The 21,682-nt window shown below is 31.7% G+C and overlaps 1 long non-coding RNA gene across 1 annotated transcript; it reads left to right on the top strand.

The window, feature by feature from the left end:
- The first annotated feature begins 14,556 nt into the window (after positions 1-14,556).
- LOC137834513 (uncharacterized) lies at positions 14,557-15,585 on the top strand. The gene is made up of 2 exons (XR_011084908.1): positions 14,557-15,077; positions 15,481-15,585. It is a non-coding gene; the product is annotated as an uncharacterized lncRNA (long non-coding RNA).
- The last annotated feature ends 6,097 nt before the right edge of the window (positions 15,586-21,682 follow it).

Below are 21,682 nucleotides of genomic sequence, written 5' to 3'. Positions count from 1 at the left end.
ATTTCTTTATTCTTCTGCGAGGGAAGTGCGGTTTTGGGGGTTTGGAGAATAAAAAAGGCATTTTTGAAGACCTGGATTGCTGTTAGGGTTCCTTTGGAGATCTCCTCTCTTCTCTTTAGTTTCCATTTCTCCTCCATAGTTTATCTTTGCTTTTTGGACTCTTAATGACAATGAAAAGCTAAACACATGTTGTTGGGATTAGATGTAACCAACCAAACTCTTATGTAATTGGTATTATTTATATTGATATATGTCTTTCCATTCAATGTTAATATTTTGTTTCTATGCTTAATGCTTCTTGTGGTTTGATAATCAATAACTTGATATTTGGTTCATTGGGTATTAACTAAATCAAAATACCTAATGAAACTTGTGTCTAGGAATGAAACTTGACCCATTAGTTGTCTTAAACCCTTGCATGAAAACAAATTTGCTTATTAAGTACTTAAGGAATTGACCTTTTAATAGAGAACTTAGGCTCATCCTACTAAGGAATTAAGGTTTGAGTATACTTGTGGGTTGACTTTAACATTAAATTAGAAAGAAGTTGAGTGGTTAGATGCATGAGAGTGAGGTTTGGTGAAGTTTAACCCTAACAATAACATACCATATAATTTCTAATCTATTCCTCATTCTAAGTGTTTGATAAAATCCCAAAAAGAGTTTTAACTATATTTGTATAGTTTTAATTTCTTGCGCATCAACATAATTAATGAAAATATTTTGTTGTCTAATTTAGTTATCAATTGCAATTATTGCCCTGTATTGCAAAAGTCCTCTGGGGGAATGATAATTACTTACTACTTGCTATTGTGCTATTGGTATACTTGCCATCCTACTCAGATTGGTGTCTCGAATCACTAATATGTATGAGATCTATTAAGAATAATAAAGGATAAAGGTTTATAAGTTGAGAGGGAGGGTAGGGAGACAATGGTTCTTTAAGGTTTAGGAGGGGCAATCATCTTTTTTTTTGGGTCTTAGGGTGTGGAGGAAGTTGCTTTGCTTAGGAAGCCTAATGCTCATTGTTCCATGTATACGGGTTGAGGTATCTCTTAAATACCTCTATTATATATTATTTTTTTGCTAATAAAAAAAATAAAAATTGAACGAATCGTGCTAAAACAATATCATCACAATAGCAACACCTACATCCCCTCGAACTCAAGTCGTACAATATAACCTTTCGAAGTAGTTCATCACAAAATTAACACAACAACGACAATCAAGGAAGAAACTTACTAAGCCTGAGTAAGAACATTATTCATTCTTTTGATTCTCATTTTGTTGTCTCATTTGTCATGATTGTTATTGTACCGACCAGTCCTCGGACGTTGTTGACCACTAGTAATGATGGAGCCACGTAAGTCGGGTCCCACGAGCGGCGTGGGCCAGTGTCTCGCAAGGCACGTGAACCAAGGAGCCAAAGAAGTGGTCATGCGATGATCACCAGGATGTACTGATGTGTCCTCGGTAGTATAGTGAGGACGATGAGAGATCGAACATCGGTGACTCAAATAGTAGAACTGGGCCATAAAAGGTGGACCCCAGACCACACACACCAATTATCAGTTAGGGAGAAGCCTAGGTCACGAGGGTCCATGCGTGTGGTGTGGATGACGCGTTCAGGCATAACACAAGTAAAGAGCCATTGGAAAAGATACGACCTGTGAGGGTCACGTTCCAGGGGTGAGTTGCATGCATGGCACGTGAACAACTAGGGCGCTCCCAGGATGGATGACCCCAGAGATCAGGTGCACGAGGAAACATCCAGGTGGTCATCCCATCAGAGGTTGCACTCCAGTTAGGAAACCCCACACACTAGGTTGACCTAAGAGTGGGTAACGACGACGCGGCAGAAAGCCTATTTTGGGAAACTGGAAACAGTGAAAACCCTAGGCTATATAAAGGGAAGTAACAAACTTAGTAAGGTACGCTATTCATTTTGCGTCGCTTAACACACAGTTACACAAAGCTTTAGGCATAAGAGTTTTGGTGTTTCCTAGCCCTAAGACTGACTTGAGCGTTGGAATGCAAACGACATCTAGGACGCCTTTTGTCCTTGTGATTTTAGGTATTGGATCTAGAGATAGGCACGAACGAGGACACTGAGAATCGGGCGTGGAAATATCGTGAGACGTACGAAAGCACTCGAGTCAACTTTTAATGATCATTATTTCAATTATTTTGTCTTTCTTTTGTTTTTTTTATCAACAAAAAATTAATTAAATAAAATGAAGCATTTTAGGGATGTTCTAACTCATTTATATAAAATAAAATAAAAGACTAGACGCCTCCATTTCAATAGATTCCAACTCACACCTAGTCTATTTTACATTCCAAAAACAAGGTATTTCAAAACCTCCATACATCCAAAGAACAAAATGATCTCTTCCTATATGCATTATTTTCCTGTCCAATGTCTCAAACAGAATAACAATTACAAAAAATGATACAACAAACAACTAGCAAGGTTTGCACCAGTAAGCATCTCCCTTGCTCAATCTATTTCTTCCAGCAATGGAGTTATATATGCAAAATCAGAAAAAGACTCTGAAAATAATGCATATAGGAAGAGAATAGCACTATTCCTGCTAATCAATTTGTTCCCTTTATTGTTATTACTCTTTAACAAATAATAACATTGAAATTGAACCTAAAATTTTAGTTTTGAGTCTAATAAAATTTTATATATAAAATAATATTAGATATGTTACAATTGAAATTAAATTTCCAAGCAAATTTCAAAAAAATTAAACCCTTACAACTTCAATTTTTTTTTACCAAAATTAATCAGTGAATACAATATTGTAGATTGGAATACAATATTGTAGATTGGGACTTAAATCTTAGAGTATTGAGTGGTGAAGTAAACATGTAGAGATTTAGGATATACCATATCCAATTTTAACTTATGAGTATATGTTTTTTTAATACAATTCTTTACTAATAAAAATACTATATGTTTTTTTCTTTTCTTTTTATAATATTTAGAGGGGACATGGGAGAGACATAGAGTTAATAATATAGTACTTTGGTGAGTCACGACATTCTCTCTATATAAATAAAACTAAAATAATGATATTTTGACTTCTTATTACCATTTTGCATACCTACTATATACAATTATATATGTTATTATTTTATTTATACTTATTACTATTATTTAAATATAATATTTTCTATTATTTAAAAGAGTTGTTCGGCAATTGTTACGAAAAGGAGCTATTACAAACAAATCAATTTTCTATAACTAATAAATGTAGGAACTAGATTATACCTAATTGCTTGTATGAATTTGTTATGAATATAACATTACTGCAAATTCATCATTTTTTCTATAAATTAACTCTTATTCATAAATTTCCAAAAATCATATTTGTGTTCTGTATATCCCATTTAAGAGTAGAAAGAGAACTAACTACAAGAACTTTTTTTTTTCTCACCAAATAATAAAATAAATAAAATGTTTTATTTATTATTAAAAAAATCTGTCCTCACAAAACTTAACATCACTACACCCTATAAAAAATAGTTTAAATATTGGATTCTCAGTCTATTACATGTTAATGTCTTACCATATCCCTTCAAATTCAAATTGTGCTGATAACAAAATTAAAAAGACATTATTTTCGCAACACAAATGAGCAATGAATACCTTCGAAGAATAGCTACAAGAACTTAAAATGATTAAACATGAGCCATATATATACGAGATATGTTTAACTTAAGAAATTTGTTCTCTAGCATTATTTTCACTTTTTAATTATAACGCTCTTAACTTATATTTTATATTTCTTTCTTATATTAACGGTTGGTATGAAATCATGACCAATTGAGTTGGATTGACTAAATATCATGTTTAATGGATGAACTTAATCATCGTGTTCCTTTTATATTTCTATTTAAAAAGATCATTATACTTATAATTGGTATGCAATAGACAAAATAAAAACCTAATAGTTGCCTACGTGGATGTAAGTTGCAGTTGATGACCGAAATCTTGTATTGTTTATTTTCTGCAATTGATTTGTGATTATTTTGTGTTTTTTTCCCATAATTAACTTGATTTGCAAACTTTCAATAAGAGAAAACAAAATGATAAAAAAAATCAAACTTTTAACAACCAAACGTAGTGAAAAAACAAAAAAGAAAATGAAAAGACAGAAGTGATGTAATACGTTTTCTCTAAACGCTAATATTGACTCTAATGTATATTGTGCAAGGTATAATAGAAACGTGTCACTTGTTGGGCCATGGAGAAGAGTGAGACATAGTAGCTGGGAAGCAACTTTGAAAGAAGCTGGCGCTGAATATTTCCATTCAAACCTTCACAGCTTCTTTCCAAATTCAACTCCAACACTGTGCCAAGTGTAGGGTAACTTTTCGTTTGGTCATGCCTCCAAAATCCTACACCTTACACCTCATCCTAGTCCTTTGCAGCACTCCTTATAACACTTCTCTTTCTTACCCCATTATTTCCCTCTCTAAACCTGTTACGTCACTTTTTCAAATTCATTTCATAATAATCATAACACTTCATTTCCTCTCAAACACAGATTATATCACTGTATTTTCTATGCTCTGTCACTGAGTAGACCTGTGGGGTCTTCTAGTTCTGTGGCTTATTTGCTTCACACTATTTCCAAAAATCCCAACGTGTTTCAACGAGATCTCTATAAAAACCTGCAGAACATACCAGTGTCGCAAGCAAGCACCAACACAACCACAGTATCTAGCCAGCAGAGGTAAAGAGGTGAGATTTGAGACCCCTTTTGAGGCAACAAATGGCTCACTGCATCTCAACAACAATTGAGAAAAGTCACCAACGTTCTAGCTTTGGAAGGAGATTCTCCGCCACGTTGAAAGAATACAGAGGCAGGTTCTACATCCTCAAAAGATGCCTAGTCATGTTACTGTGCTGGCATGAATATGAATAATGCCAAACATTTGTTCTACTTCCTAGAAAAAAATAAACTATTTAGTATCTCTACATATATATATATATATATATATATATATATATATATATATTCTGTTAGCTGGTTTAGTTTAGTATATATATATATAGTAGCAGTAATATAACGTAATTAAGGTGTATTTTTTCTTTGATAAAAGAGTTCAAAGTCTGGTTTTACCATGAACCAGTTTACTCATTGATTGTATTAACTAAATTGTTAAAAAGTGTTATATCATGACCAGTTTCTTCATATTCACGTGGTGTATGCATGGTAGTTCGCAGCACTATTTAATGGCGTTGTGTTGTTTAGTCGTTCTCAAATGCAGTGCCTACCTACTATATAATATATTTTTATGAACATATATATCCATTGCTCATGTCACATGGTTATCAAGCTTAGAGGTCCATTGAGTATTTTTTAGTTGCCATAACTATATGCCGGATTCGGTGATGTGAATGAAAGAAAGTGGAACCCAAGTCTTTATGGTTATAGTTTTGTTTTAATTGCACCCTGGTTTTTCCTTCTGCTTGTAACAATATATAGTGCCATTCTGCATATATAACCAGGCAAATTTATTGGAACTCACCCGACATATCCACCATCGTATCATACATATACAAATCTATCTCTGGTTTCTGTTTTCTCTTTATCTTTATTGTCTGAGTAGTGTTATTGATAAACTATAATGAAAAGCCTATGCATAAGTAATTATTCATGATCAACCGAGAACTTAATTTGCAGAAGATTAACCTCAACATGCTCCTTAACAGAGAATGTCGTATCAAATCTTTCAAAAACAGACATCATTTTGATAAACCTTTTATTTCTCTCTTTATCCGTTTCAAAATTGAAGAAACATATTTTTATGTAAGATTTCTGTGGTAAGTTATCATGTTTTCTTCTTCCACACAGTTCCCTCGGTATTCAACAAAAACTAACAAAACGTAAATTTGGAAAATAATATACATTTATGCAAGATTAAACAATCAATTTTAAAAGAGAAAGTAAAAAAAAAAAATCCTTATTTGTGTCATGTCAAAATATTATAAATATTGTTGTACATAAAAAATGAGTTTGAATGAAAAATAAAAGTTATTCTAGAATGGTCTAAACTAAATTATTACGTAAAACTATTGTCCAAACCTAGGATTGTTCTAGAATGTTCATATCGCGCGGTTCCGCTTATTATTAACCATGAATAGGAAAAAATCAATAATTAAACACGCTTACTTTTCTGTTTTTCGTTGGGAGGAAGAATAACGCTATTTTTAGAATTAAAACTTATTTTAATATCGTGAAAAAGTATGCTCATAATTTCGTAAGCCGATGGTGATATTGTACAAGCATTACATAAACAAGTTAAATATATGGGTTAAAAATACATTTCATTCATAGTTTGGATAATTATATGAAATTTGTGGAAGATACCAACGACTTTGTCAAGAGGGAATAAATTATCTGAACACCACCAACAGTCTCAAGCATCTGTGCATTCACATTGGATATTTTTTGTTGAAAAATAATGAAATTGTTAACTATTTCAAGTCATTGATGAAAGCGTTCAAAGCACAAGAATGTTAATGGTTGACTTATCGAAAACTAAAATCAAATTAAATTCTATTCATTTACACGATTTTAATTATATTCAATTCTATTCAATTATAATTCTTATTTCAATTCAATTAGTTAAAAAAATTAAAAACTTAAATTACCACGTTATTAACAATTAACACTTAAAATGCTACTTCCTTCCTCATTTATTAGTAACATAACACAAAGATTTATTAAACTTTGCATATCGTTTGTACATTGAATAACACTAAGTGGGTAAGACATCTTGGAACATGTGGTCTAGAAATTAAAAAGTCATTGGTACCTTCCACGAATTCCATGTAATTTTGTTTGAATTGAAGTCATGTGATGGTACCACATTTTTTTTATTAATTCAGTGCACTAAAGTCATTTTTATCTCATGACTTCACTTAAATATTAATTAAAGTTGTCTTAACCCAACACAAATTTAATATGTAACCAAAGTCGTCTCACCCTCAAACGACTTCATCCTCATCGAAGCAAAGTTGTTTCAACTTTACACGATTTGAGTGTGGAGAAGTCATGCCTTGTTGGCACGCCTTACATATATTCAAAATAATTTTTTTACGTATTTCCATAACAACCCACTGAAATTACACCTATTACGTAAATTTGTCTAACATGTGCACAGTTTGAAAAAGTTCACTAAATCATGAACCAAGAACGTTCTTTTTTCACATTTTCTTATTAAATGTGAGATTGAAAATAAGAAGAATATTTCAATATTAGAGAAATGTTAAAGATGTATTTATATTATAAAGATTCAACATAAATGGTAATAGTTTCAGTTTTGTTAGATTTTATGAAGTGTGTGAGGCATTTGTTCTTGAATTAGAAATATGAAAATCACATGAATCACCCATGGTACAAAGATCAGGAATCTACCAAAAAAATTATTATGAATTTCAACATCATTAACTAGTAAACCAAAGGACCACCAAAGTGTAGATGATAAAAAAAAATCGTACCTATGCTCAATCCTTGCAAGGTAATAAAAACAACGAAGACCAACACACCTAATGGAAGGGACCGAAATTTAAGATCGAGTATAATAAGTTTGATCGGAATAGTGCATTTACTCATAGAGGAATTAAAGAACATTTTCATCATCAAATGTCTATGTTGTATAAAGATTCAAAACTTAAAGGATAAATACGTATTACTTACGGGAGAAGAGGGATCAAACTTAAAGGGCATCATAGAAAATAACCAAGAATGATTTCAAACAATTTGAAACAATCATACCTTAGTCAGGAAAATTTGCATCCATAGGAATAAGGAGATATGGGTAAAATGCAGGAGTATCCCAATATCTTTGTGAAGTGAGGAGTGTTTTCAAAAGATCATGACAACAATGGGGATGGTGGTGTTTATTGACAAAAAAGAAATTGAAACATGGAAGAAATCAAATATATCTGCTTTTGTGTGAAAGTACCAATTGGAGCTACAATGAATCAATATATGAAGATTAATGAAGACATGTACAAGTAATAATCGAAGAAGAATATGAATTCAAAACAAACTTGAGAGATGTAAATGCTATTGGAGAAACCATACCTCCTATTAAGAGTCACTGATGTTGTCAATAGAGGGTGAATAGGGTAATGAGTTGGAAAGAGATCTTTTTATGAAAATGCTAAATCCAAACGGAGGTTCGTTGGTCGGCTACAAAAACTTAAGTAGTTTTATGTTTACATATGAATTTTTTAATGTTTCTAAACATTTGAGAGGTGTTTTTTTCCTCTTCAAAATCGTAGCATGCAAATTATAAAAGCAAGTCAACCCCTCTCGTAAAATCACTTTTTATGATTGAATGAAATTTTCCTTGTGAGTTCATTTTAAAAGTCTTGAGAATTCTCTACTCTTGTTTTGGTTCTTATCTTGAGAAGCCTTCTTAAGTTTTTTTTATTAGCAAAAAATAAATAAATTAAATGGGCACTTTATGAGTGTGTCAACCCTTATACAAGTACCAAAGCTCACTACCTAAGTAACAATCCAAAAGCGGCAAACATAACTAAAAAATATTTGAGTCAATGCTTCTACACTAACACTGGTTTTTATAGCAGCATTATGCAACAAAACTGCATAATATCACTACTTCTAATAGCATTATGAAGCTTTCTTAAGTGGCGAATCTTCCTAAACTTATCCTTTAGGATTCATCACAATGATAAAATCTTATTTTCCATTTCCAAGTCTCGATCCATTTTTTAATTTCTTTTAAAAAATGTGCTTCTTTTTCATGGGTTTTTGGTGAGTTACGAATTTGATTCACCTCAGGACATGCTTCCATAAGCATTTTCTTCCCTAACATCTCTTGATTTCATCAATATCCTTCAACCTTTTTAAGGTTTACGTCATATTCTTGTAGTGCCTCTTGTTATCCTAACGGTATGTGTGATTTATTTCTAAAAATGGTTGACAATTTTGACACACTAAAAATGTTTCTAATGTCGTCTTTTCATTTTTTATCAGAAAAAAATTAAATGAATTAAAAAAGGAAACACTTAAGGGATGTCCCAACCCATATACAAAAAACCCAAAAGTAATTACCTTCAACAGATAGTTGCTACTAAGGCATACCTACTCTGCTTACAATACAACAAACCAACCAAGCCCATAAGTATGGTCTTAAGATGGCATGTTCCACACCAACACACATTTTACTCCCTGTTTTTACTCCAAGACTACATCAAGTCCAAAATTGCAACCTTGTAAAAGAGAAGATAATAGCACTTGGCAATTGTTTAGGATAGACTTGGGTAAAGGCTAGCATACCATGCCTAACATAACCACATAATAAGCCCTTCACCTATAGCCCAAAAGTGCTATAAAACCTGCCAAAAAGTGCAGTATAAAACTGCATCCTTCAAAGCTGCCTTGCCTAAAAACATTGGTTACTTAACCCTTTCCATTCAAAAAACAAAACACCAGCCGCTGGACCTAGGTTGTGTATAAAGAAAGTTTGCAAACACCAAACAGGAGGCCAGAAATTCACATTGAACAAATTAACACCTTCTAATTACCATCAAGCTTCGTTCTACCTTGTAAATTCCACAAAGACTAAAAAGATTTGGCAGCATAAAACTTAGAATACTCAAACCTTTCAAGAGCAGTCACAAGTGTCGTAGGAATGCTAGTAACTTCAAAGTAGCCTAAAAGAACAAGGGCATGCAACATTACAATTAAAACTCTTCTTTTAACTAGTTTAGAATTCGATTTCCTTACTACTGGTTTAAGTCTTCATGAACCTTAAAGGAAAACAACTTTGGTCCACCACATTACTGCATAATTCTACATCATATTAAGACAGAGCAACCTGCAAAAAACTTCAATTCTATATTAACTAAAGAGCTCTTCATCGCTGCTGATATGTGTTGTCTTTAGACTTGCTCCAGAGCTAATTCTTCTTTAAGACAACCCCTGCACCCAATCTGCATAGAACATCGGTGCCTTGATAGCAACACCAACAAGCATGAAAGCATTGACAAAATTGGCTTTGGCCAATAGCTGCATCCTCCCTTCCTTTGGTGGTGTGCATTCTTATTCCTTGGATAGTAATGTCATTGACTAAAGCAATTGTCTCTGATCCCTCGTTCCCCCTTCGTCTTCCTTCTCATATTCACTCCTTGGTGTTCGGTCATTTCTCATTCTGCTTCTCGTATTCGCTCTCTAATACCCGGTTGGGAGTTAATCATAAACTTGTGATTTTCTTCAAGGATAGGATAAAATGATGTACAAAATTTCTCAATGGGAGCATTGATATCGCCAGTACCTCCTATCACCTCTAGGAACTTATTCCTACCAGGAGCAAGCTTCATGACAACCTTTCAACAAACACCTTATGAGCATCTTCTTCATACTTTGCTCTTTCTCCTTGCAACTTTTGATGTTTTAGAAACCGGGCTATAGCACACAGTTCCCCTCTAACATGGTTTTCAAAGTTGTAGAAAAAATAACAAAAAAGCAGCTACTAACAATTTAAATGCATTTTCGTCAGGTTCCAGAGTAACCATGAATATCCCCTCCATAAAACATCACCAACTTGACACTCTTTTCTCATGGAAACAACAACACTTTCTCCACTTCAACCCCTGCACCTAACCAGGAAATGAGCCCCACCTAGCTGAAGTAGTTGTTGTTGTATACTTTATGAATCATCATTGTGTCTTCTTCTGCTAGCCCTGCTTCCTGCACCCATTAATACCTCATTTTTCAGCGTATACATTGGATGCATTGGTTTGGATTCAGATGCCAATCCGAAAATGCATACGAAAAGGAACGCATCCTGTATTTCAACCACAACCATGCAAGGAGTTGAGCCGATTAGAATATTTCTTCTGCATCTGGAACCTCTTGCTTAAAGACAACTCTATTCCTCTTCTCCCAAATACAACGTACAATTGCCACCCACATTCCCTTCCACACCCGATTATGCTTAAGTGACATATGTATAAGATAAAAGTTCTCAAAGTGACACTTCAATTCCTTATGTTGGACAAACAGAACGCCTAACCACCTAAAACACATAAACTAAACTCGTTGTGCAACGACACAATCCAAGAAAAGATGTTGGGTGGATTCTTCTAACTCCCTACAAAGTGCACATATAGTAGAATTTATTGTCACCCTTCTCCTGAAAAGGTTAATACTAATTAGAATTATGTCTAGTAAGATTCTCCACCTAGTGATTAGGGCTCTAGGCATTGCTTTTGCTTGCCATAGGCTGAAAAAAGCTCCATCTGTTGGACAATTGATTTGATTAGCCAAGCGAACATAAACTGATTTCACAAAGAAGACCCCTATGGTATCCCCTCGCCAAATAAGATGATCCTTGGATTCCTTGTTCATGTCGCCCCTGTTTATGTGCGTAAACAAATCTTCCTCCAAAACCGATTCTCATTCAAACCTATCCCTCCTCCAATTTAGCCGTCATTGCCAACCAGAATCCTCCCAAATACCTACCTCACCCACCGTCTTGCCTTGGTCCATAGAAAGGGAGTAAAGTCTAGGATACAATGACTTAAGGTTAGAGTTATTCTTCCTGCCATAGATAAAAATCTTCCCTTCCAGGTGCTAGGTCTAACATTAATTTTGTTAATAACTAGCTCCCAAAACTGTTTCTTCTTTGGATTGCCTCTCACTTCTAACCCCAAATATTTAAAAGTGATCGTCATAGTATTGCAATTCAAAGTTTTAGCATAGGTATCAAGGGAGTACCTATCAACATTAGTACCTGCTAACTTTGATTTGTGGAAGTTAATTTTTAAATCAAAAACAAATTCATAACACCTTATAATCGCCTTAATAGTAAAAACATTAGAGAAAGAACGTCTTTTTCATTATTTTGCTCTGAGGTGTATCTTTGCAAATAACTCCATCCACCAGTGACTTCACGTTCCTTCCTCCTTTTGCTCCAATTTGGCTTTGTAATTCAAATTTGTAGGGATACGAACACCTTAAATCCTCGAACTTTGTTTGTTGACACATTGGGTGATGAGTCATCTATGTTCATCCTCCCCATGTTTTGCATTTGCATTTCATAGTTTTCATTAGTGACATTTCTTCTTCTATGGTTACTTCGTATATTTTTTCGTTGATTTTCATCTTCTAGATGATCTTTGTGTCCGAACTGATTGTCATACATACATATACACAGTTTCGTGTATTCTAGCTTTTCCCACTCCTCGGTTGTTTTATCTATAGATATACTAGGTTTCCATTGTTATTATAACTTTCTTAAAGCAGTATGTCCCCACTAAGATAATGGCATACCTTGCATCTAATTCATGACAATTCCATTAGGATGTTTGGACCATGAAGTGATGGATTCGAATATGGTTTCAAACCACTCATTATTCTCCTCGACGACGATGATGTTACTTACGTTGATCTCACATTCTGTTGTGTGAGCAACATCATATTATCTCTGAGGTATCATACTTTAACAAATCTCAATCTACCATAATGAAACTTTCTCTCACTATCTCCATGTTTCTATTGTTGTGGGTTCTCCTAATAAAGTTTCTCTTGAGCCATTCTTTCTCGTCCTCCTTCATCAGTAATTTTGTTCCTTCCTACCTTTATGAGTTAATTCTTGTTTTGGGGTCTCGAATCTTTATATTGCCTATTCATATTATACTCAGTTGTCTCTCCAGCATCACTGATTTTGGACACCTATGAATCTCGCCATACCAAATATTTTGTCCTCTCTTATTAAGTTTTATGAAGATGAAAACTTCTTGAACTCTCCTAAAAGATTTTTCACATATCATATATCATATTCATCATTGATTTAAGTTATAATTAATATTTCCGTATACATAACATAAATATTTGGTTTTGATAAATAAATAATTTAAATTCATAAAAATATTTTAATATTAAATATATATATTTAAATTTAGGAACAAAGATTTATACTGTGATACATTGTTATTTTTATTTATTCATAATTTGGTTTTTTAAAAAATATTAAAGGATCATTTAGAGAAATAAATTTTAAAAAATTAATAGATAAAAATTTAAGAGAAATCTCTAAAAAATATTATCCGATAAATCTCCTAAAATCATCATTATTCAAGAATAATTTTAAAAAATATTATAAATTTTAGTTATTTAATATAAACATCTATCTTCAATGTTAATAGTACAAAAATACTGATAAAAAATGTTTTAGAGAAATACGCATATATATATATATATATTAAATTAAATTATTGAGTCTTAAATGTAGTTTAATTTTCGTTTTAAAATAAAACATGAACACAATTTTTTTCACAGGGTTTTTCATTTTTTAACCTAAATAAAAAAATGTTGGTTAAGGGCATCTGTCGTTGCAAGCCCATTTTTGGCTACCCAAGACAGGGAAACCCAATAAAATGAATACCATCATAAGCTGAAAGGTTAAATGAATGGACTGTTTTAATGACCCGAATTTAAACCTTTTGTAATTAAGGAAAAAAAATGAACCACGTCTTTAATATATTTATATTATTTTTGTAGCATTATCTAAGTAGCTTAAAATTTTGATTCATAAGAAATCTTGCATTACATCCATAGAAAAAGAAAAAAAAACAATTTTTAATTCAGTAACCTAAGGCACTTGTAAGGATTGATTTACCTTATTCTATGTACACTTTTGTTCAAGACTTTACTGCAAGCAATAAAGTCGAAAGCACGACAAGTGTTGATAAGTTATTAGTAATAATTATGATGCACCCTGACTTCTCACATGTTAAGCAAAACATCTTCTTCATATTTGGAGATAAGAACTTGAAGAAGCACCTAACCTAATAGTGTGCATTTGAAAAAGAAAATCATATTCATAGATGTTCTTTTATGTACAGGCAAATTCTTCTCTCTCACAGCTAGGTCTATTCTTTGTTACAAAGAGTTCTTGATTTTTATTAAAACTGTTTGTATGTTCAAGTCTATATGCACAATCAAACAAAGTTTTATACTGATGACCCGAATACATATAAATGAGTTGATTCTTGTATATATTAATAAGGTGTCTTAATTAGTTACTGAATAGGATTTTGAAATATATTTTAGTATATCTCGGCCACCAATTTTAGGGTATCCTGGGAGATAGTTGAATACAAATACATGAGTTGCATATACGTATTGCATGAGATGGACAAGGAATCTCTGAACCTAGGAAGTGCCTTATGAGAGATTGAGTGTGAACAGTGATGAATATGAATGGCACTAGGAGAAGCCAAAAGCAAAAGGCAAAGCTTATTTTTTACTGTTTGATGCATACATACAGATGCATTAATGCAGATTGAACAGAACCAAACATCCCTCTCCCTCTGCCCCATAATCCATAAATGCTCACATTAAAAGCCACAGATTTGTCTCCTCTGCACCTTTATCACCATTCCTGTACCTCCTTAAATTAATATTCCAACTTCCTCAGTTGAAGGGTTGTTGCAAATTTAATGCAACTTCTTCAATGTTACCACTACCAGCCATCTCCATTTCCCGCTCTCTCCCCTCATCTTCCCCTCTTCCTTCTTTAATACTACTTCAACATACCATATCCTTCTCTCTTGTCTCTCTTTTGCTTTTCAACCTCAATATATCTTCATCTTTCATATCACTTTCACTTCCTCCCTCACCCTCTTCTCCTTCTTCTTTTCATTTAACTCAAGGGTTTTATACTTCAATGGTTACACACCCCACCAAATATCACATGAAGGGTCCTTTTTCTTTTGCTTTTTACATCGTTTCACAGTCTCAAGATTTTGTCTTTGTCTTTTGTTTTCATACGTATATTTCTGTTGGTTATACATGCATGTCTCTCTCTTTCTCTCACATGATCTTACGCCAGATGGGGTGCATAGCCAGCGAGGAGGGGAAGAATGGACCGGTTTAACGGGATATTGGTCCGGTTCAATGAGAAAGCAATGCTCAAAATGTCTCAGGCACTGCTTTTCGATTGAGCCGTGCCAATATCACGTGCCACTGCTCCCAAAACCCCTAAACAACCCTTCTCTTCTCGTCAAAAGTTTGGAGGTATATATATATATAGTTCTTGTTTTGCCTTTTTCTTCTTTGTTTGAAATAAAATCTCTCACCTTTTCTTGGCCAGAATTTGTATTCCAAAATCAAAATCACTTATAGATGTATTTACACGTTATTAACTAACTAGGTATTTTCTTCTGCAATGAAATTCAAACTCGTGTTGTCCTTGCGATATAAATACTATCATTATTCAACTGGACCAACCTGACATGTTTGGTGTTTTTCTTTATACCAGAAGTGTATATTATATCCTTGTCACTGTTCTCTTTTTGTTTCTGATTTTCCTTGTGTTTTACATGAGAGTGTCTTGCGTTTTCTCTCTCCATATTAGAAATGCAATAACATGTCCTTTTTCACTCAATTATATTGTTTGAGTTATGATGAATGTAATCAGGGACCTACAAGCTATGAATCTAAGAGATTGCACTGAAGCGTGTGGAAGATTGGTTATGAGAACAGATATTCTTTACTATGCAAGTATCATTCATCTGTTTGTTTTTCTCTGTCTCTCTGTCTCCCTTTCACTCTTTTTCTTTGCTTTTCTTAGGTTTAATTCCTCCAAATGAATTGATGAATGCATATAGAAAAAAATATTTATGAACACCAAATGCTATTTAACACCTGGGGAGGATGTTCTAAATTGTTGTTGCACATCCCAATGTGAAGGAAAAAATGGTTTCACACTCTCAACACTAAAAACTTTCATTTAATAACCTCTTATAATAATATAATAGTATTTTAAATTAAAATAAATATAATTATTAAAATAGTAATTTATTGAATGGGTAAGTGTGTATTTACTGTTTGAAAAATGATAGAATAACAACTTTGTTCCACTATATAACTTTTTTTTATGCTTAAAATTTCAAATTTTACATGAAAAAATATTCTTTTTTATATCATTAATAAGGAGTTGTATAATGGAGCAAGATGTTACCATATCATTGCTCTTATTGTTTGACAATGAATCTCAAAGTATCAGTACTCTCTGCAATCTAAAATCAAGTTAGAAAAGGGAAAAGAGAGAATAATTTGTAGTAATGTGAGGAAGAAAGAGATAAACAAAGAGAATTAATATAATATCTTGTGTATAAAAGTGTATGTATGTATGTATATAACCCTTCTAAATACATAAGCTTTACTGCATATAATACCAAGAAAATATAGTTGAAAATTGTAATCAAGTTTGAATGTAAGGAGCAAGAATTAAAAACACAAAACCGTTTTCCAAAGATGTGATGTTGTTTTCATCCTTGAAAGACAAAAGGAAAACTCATTCACAAACTTTGACCGAGAACACTCATTTTTTCAATGTCTCCTTGTTTATTTTGAAAATTGAATTATGTTAGGTGAAGAACTGAATAAGTAATCATTAAATAAAAATATAAAAATTCAAATCCCAATTCAAACTATAGTTTTAACTTCCACAGTAGATTTAGAAGTCATTCTCAAGAGTGAACCCAAAACTTGTAAAAGATAAAAAAAAAATTACCCCAATCAACATTCTATTGTTAATTTTGGGGACTACATACAAAATTCAGATATGATTTGTTATAGATTCTGCTTAAATTTTGGTTTAGGATAAATCTTTATTTTTATATAACTAGAATTTATAATTAATGTTTTTATTATATAAATTATATTATAATCAAATTTCACAATAAGTAAATATTTAAATTATATAACTTATGTTTAGATTTATAACCAATAAAAATAAAGTAAATATTCTATGAATGGATTTCAATGTTCTACCTTAATTTTACCAAAGTATGTCTAAAGGAGCAACAATTGCATGACATTACCTTTATCCTGAAATTATCTTCATTTGGCAGTTGACATCACTTTAGCTTCCTCACAGTTAAAATGTGCAGGAATGAACATAGATGCATGGTGCACATAATTTCCTTTTAGTTGCTTATTTTTTAGACATTCTCAATATTTCTTTTAACTTAAGAATAGTATAGTTAAAGAATATCCTTTTGAGTCTATAACTTTAAAATATATTTACTGTTATTTCTTTTTCATCTACATAAATGGATAAAACATTTAAGAAATAAGTGGAAGTTATGATATAATTAAAATGTGTAATTATGTTTATTTTTTATAAGTTGTGCTCAATTTAATTCTGGTAATCGGAATTTATTAAAAGATATATTTTAATCTTAGAAATTTTTAAAAAATAAAAAAACAGCTAGTAGTCACTCAAATTTACTGTTTAAAAATCTTTTTAATTATTCAAAATCATTATTTAAAAACAATGAAAAAATATTTTAAAAAATTGAGAAATTAAAGTGGCTTTTAATAATTTGAACAGCTACCATGTTTGGGTTTAGAATTTTTTTTTTTGAAAGCAGTAGAAGGAAATTTCAACTCTATGTTATCAAGAAGGTCTTATAAAATCTCTTTTATTATGTGTTACATAATAAAAAGTTAAATGAAATTAAAATTTGGATCACATTCAATACAAATTGACAGTCAATTTAAGTAATGTGCATTGCCCAGAAAAAAATGATGCTGAGAAATTGAGAAAAATATCCATCAGACCCTTATTGGAACCAGATCCATCCATTTGATATATGAATTTTGAATGGTGGTTTTAAATAGAAGAACAGGACGACAATTAAGAGTAGTAATACTTTCACCCTCTTCCCTCATTTCTACTTTCAACTTACATCTCAAAAAAATTATTATAATATTAAAATATAATATTTTATTAACAAAAGCAAATGTAGGGAATGTAATTTTGTAATAGTGGTGTCAAATCATATTTATTTGATAATTAATGTTCCACTACTGCTTTGGTAAGTGGATAATGTGTCATCTGTCTATCTTACATCTTTAATTTTGATAAATATGAATATCTTATATCTATATTTTTAAAGTAAAAAATGTAATTGTCATATTTAATGATAATATTTTTTCTCATTCACATTTCATAAAAATGACTATATTTGTATTTATTTTTTTACTATTTTAAATAATAATTATATAATTTTTATAAAAAATAAAAATCACAATAAAAAAATATGATATTATAAATTATTTACAATAAAATATATATACATTGTTTTCAATGTTAAATATTAAGAGAAAAATAACAATCGTAGAAATATCAAATAGTATAAAATAACATTTGGATAAATATTAAATTATTATTAAAAAGAAGTAAAAATGTCAAATGTAGGATTTAGATATAAGTTACGAAATTAAGCATCAAATTAAGGATAAAAAAAGTTAATATAAGATTTGTAAGGTACTTAATAAATTAGAGATGTTTTCATAATTTAAAATGGGAATTAGTATGAAGACCACAATACACATTGAAATGAGTATGAGACGAAAATGAGGTAAATATGTATATATTTATCTATGTCCCTATACCTAATGTAAAAAATTGGGTATTATCCATACCCAATCAATGTGGAATTCTTCTCAAAATCAAAGCGAGTTTGAACAATACCCAAAAAGACAAATTCATTTGTCACCCTAATTGTAATGTTACCCATTCCAAGTTCTTTCACGATGATTCATGTTATAAGTCATTATTATAATAATAAGTTCCAAGTTCTTTCATGTTGACTCATATTACAAGCCTGTATGTTTTTTTAATAATAAGAAAAAAATATGAGATTCTATTAAGAATTATAAAGACATTTTTTTTTCTATCCTCTAACCACTTTACAAAAATTGAAAATAACTATACATAAAAAAGAAAAAAAAAATTGATAAGGAGTAGAATCTCTCCAAACTCTGTTATGCCTAACAAAATACCTCCCTTATATTCCTGAATGAATTGTCCCTTAAGCACTCAATACAATATCTTTAAACATTTAATGATATACTCATGCTTAGATTCTTCTATAAGTGTTTGAGCATGTACAAAAAATGTTATCAACATCATCACCAACATAAGAAAACAATTGTACTTCCCTCATTGTGCTCAACCTAGTTACACTTGCACCGATTGGCCTCACATGCCCAACACTGAGGAGATGATGAATATATCATCACTAGCTGTTGTGGACAATGTTGGTGGCGACAAAACTCCTGAATAGGCACTGAAGGGACACAATATTTTAGTTTGTTACGCGAGTATCTTATAACCTTCATACCTTTTAACTGGGTACTTGATCATGATATAATAACTTCGATAATCTCCTCGCACATGATAAGCAACTCCATTTCACAAAAGAGAGACTTGTTATAAATCAACCGATGTACTTGTAACACTGCATGTAAACCACAAAAACAACCTATAACATACTTTGGGAGATATTGATACCTGCATTAGCTTATCTATGTCATACTTTTCAATCTCATTCTCTATACAAAATGGACTTCACTTATTATAACTTTAACTTTCCAAATCATTTTAATTATTTCACTATTTTCCCCACTATTGTTTCTATTCAAGATTTCTTATTCATATTTGACTGTATAGTTAACATTTTGGTGGTCTCTTTTCCAATTCCATGAATCCATATATTTTTTGTGTTGGTTTGATCATTGTTAACTCTTGCATTAAGTTGTTGACATGTGACAATTCCTATTTGAACCCTTCTTTCTTCCATCCCAATCTTCATTCCCATCTATTACTCACCCAAGCCCTTATATCTATTTCAAGTGTTGTTAAACAACCTAGGGTATCTTTCGACAAATGTACACTTTCCATTTCATTTATCTTACCAAAATTTAAACCCTTTTTCATTTCCTAATTTCCAGGTAATATTTTTATCAAACTAAGTCTTCTTATATTGGTGGATGTATCCATTTGAGAGGTGATTTATTTAATTTATTAAAAATTTCAACATGCATATAATATTGGTCTCCTATGAAGTTAGTAATTAATTATATGAGTAATTAATGATGTTATATTAGTTAGTAATTGTAAATAAATTTCTACTTTTCACTTGTTTTTATTTTATTATAGAGAAAATACATTATTTTCCCACCTAACTACAGGTGGGAAAGAAGGAACTTTGAATCTCTGTACTCTTTCCCTTTTTTTAATCTTTGTACTTCTATAAGGTTGTGTGGTACAAATCAAGAGGGTTTTCTGATCTGTGTTGTGTTTGCAAAGAGAATGTTGTGTTCTTGAAGGGTTCAAGAACATCTCTTTGTTGTGTGTGTTGTAAATCAAAAGAGTTTGATTGTTAGTGAAATTCTCAGGTGTTTCTGGGGACTGGATGTAACTCTTTGTTAAGAGTGAACCAATATAAACCTATTGTGTTGATTTCTCTTCCCCTTATGTCATTTAAATCTGTTTAATCTTTGTTTTTATACACTGCTGATAAAAATAATTGGTTGAATCGAAGAAACTGATTGATTTTATGGAATCAAGTTAAAACAAATTTGATTTTGGCTGAACTAGTTTTATATCTTTGATTCTGCTTGTGACTTTCATTAGACCTTCAAAGTTTGCGAAAATCTTGCGCAAACAATTCAACCCCCTCCCCCCTTTTGTTTTAGTCCTGAAATTCTAACAATTGACATCAAGAGTTAAGTTCTTGAAATTTACTCAAGTTTTTCAATCCTATAATTTGTTTTCATGGCTGAAAAACTACCCTTTGGAGATGGCGCATCAATTAACAGACCACCTTTATTTTATGGTTTGAATTATCAATTTTGGAAGGTTAGAATGAAAATCTTTATGGAGTCTTTAGATAAATGGATTTGGGATGCTATTGAAAATGGTCCTTTCATTCCAACTATTGAAAAAGATAATGTTTTTGTTAAAAAACCTTAGTCCCAATGGACTGAGAGTGAAAGAAAAAGTGCTCAGTATGATTGTAGTGCCAAAATCATCATTTCTTTTGCATTGAATTCAAATGAGTTTTACAAGGTCTTAAAATGTAATTTTGCAAAGGAGATGTGGGACATCCTTGAAGTTACTCATGAAGGATCAAATAAAAACAAGGAGAAAGGGGCAAACAAGAAGGCTGAAAAGAAGAGCACTTGGCCAGATAATGATGATTCATCTTCTAGCTTATCATCAAAGGAAGATGGACAAACTTATATATGTTTGATGGCAAAGGAAGGATCTGAATCAAACAGTGTAAGTTCCAACTCAAGCACTTCTAATTTTAAAAATTATAGCCAACTTCTTGATGCCTTCAAAGAAATACATGAGGAAGCTAATAAATTAGTTCTTTTGAATAACCAGTTGAAAGGGTTAAAAAAACTTGTTGGAAAATAGATTCAAGAACTTGGAAGAAGAGTTAACTCATTCAAAAGTTGACTTTAAAACTTTGGAAATGATCTATAACAACTCTTCTTGCAAGTGTGTTGACTCTAGCTTTTGTAAAAACTGTAAATCTCTTCAAAAGAAAGTTCATTATCTTTTAAAAATTATATACAAGTTTTCCAAAGGTCAATCCAACTTGGAAACTATTCTTGCTTCTCAAAATTGTGTTTTTGGTAAGGCTGGGTTGGGGTTTAATCCAAAATGCATGAACAAACAGTGTTCAATACCTTTCTCAAGTTTCTTTGAAAAACAACTTGTTGTTTTATCGAAACAACCGGTTAAAATTTGTCATTACTACATGAAAAAGGGTCATAGTATTAGATTCTGCAAAATAAGAAGGGTTTTTGTTCCC

This window comes from Phaseolus vulgaris, chromosome 5, assembly GCF_000499845.2.
Source record: "Phaseolus vulgaris cultivar G19833 chromosome 5, P. vulgaris v2.0, whole genome shotgun sequence".
Classification (NCBI taxonomy): Eukaryota; Viridiplantae; Streptophyta; class Magnoliopsida; order Fabales; family Fabaceae; genus Phaseolus; species Phaseolus vulgaris.
This window is presented reverse-complemented; position numbering and strand designations above follow the sequence as displayed.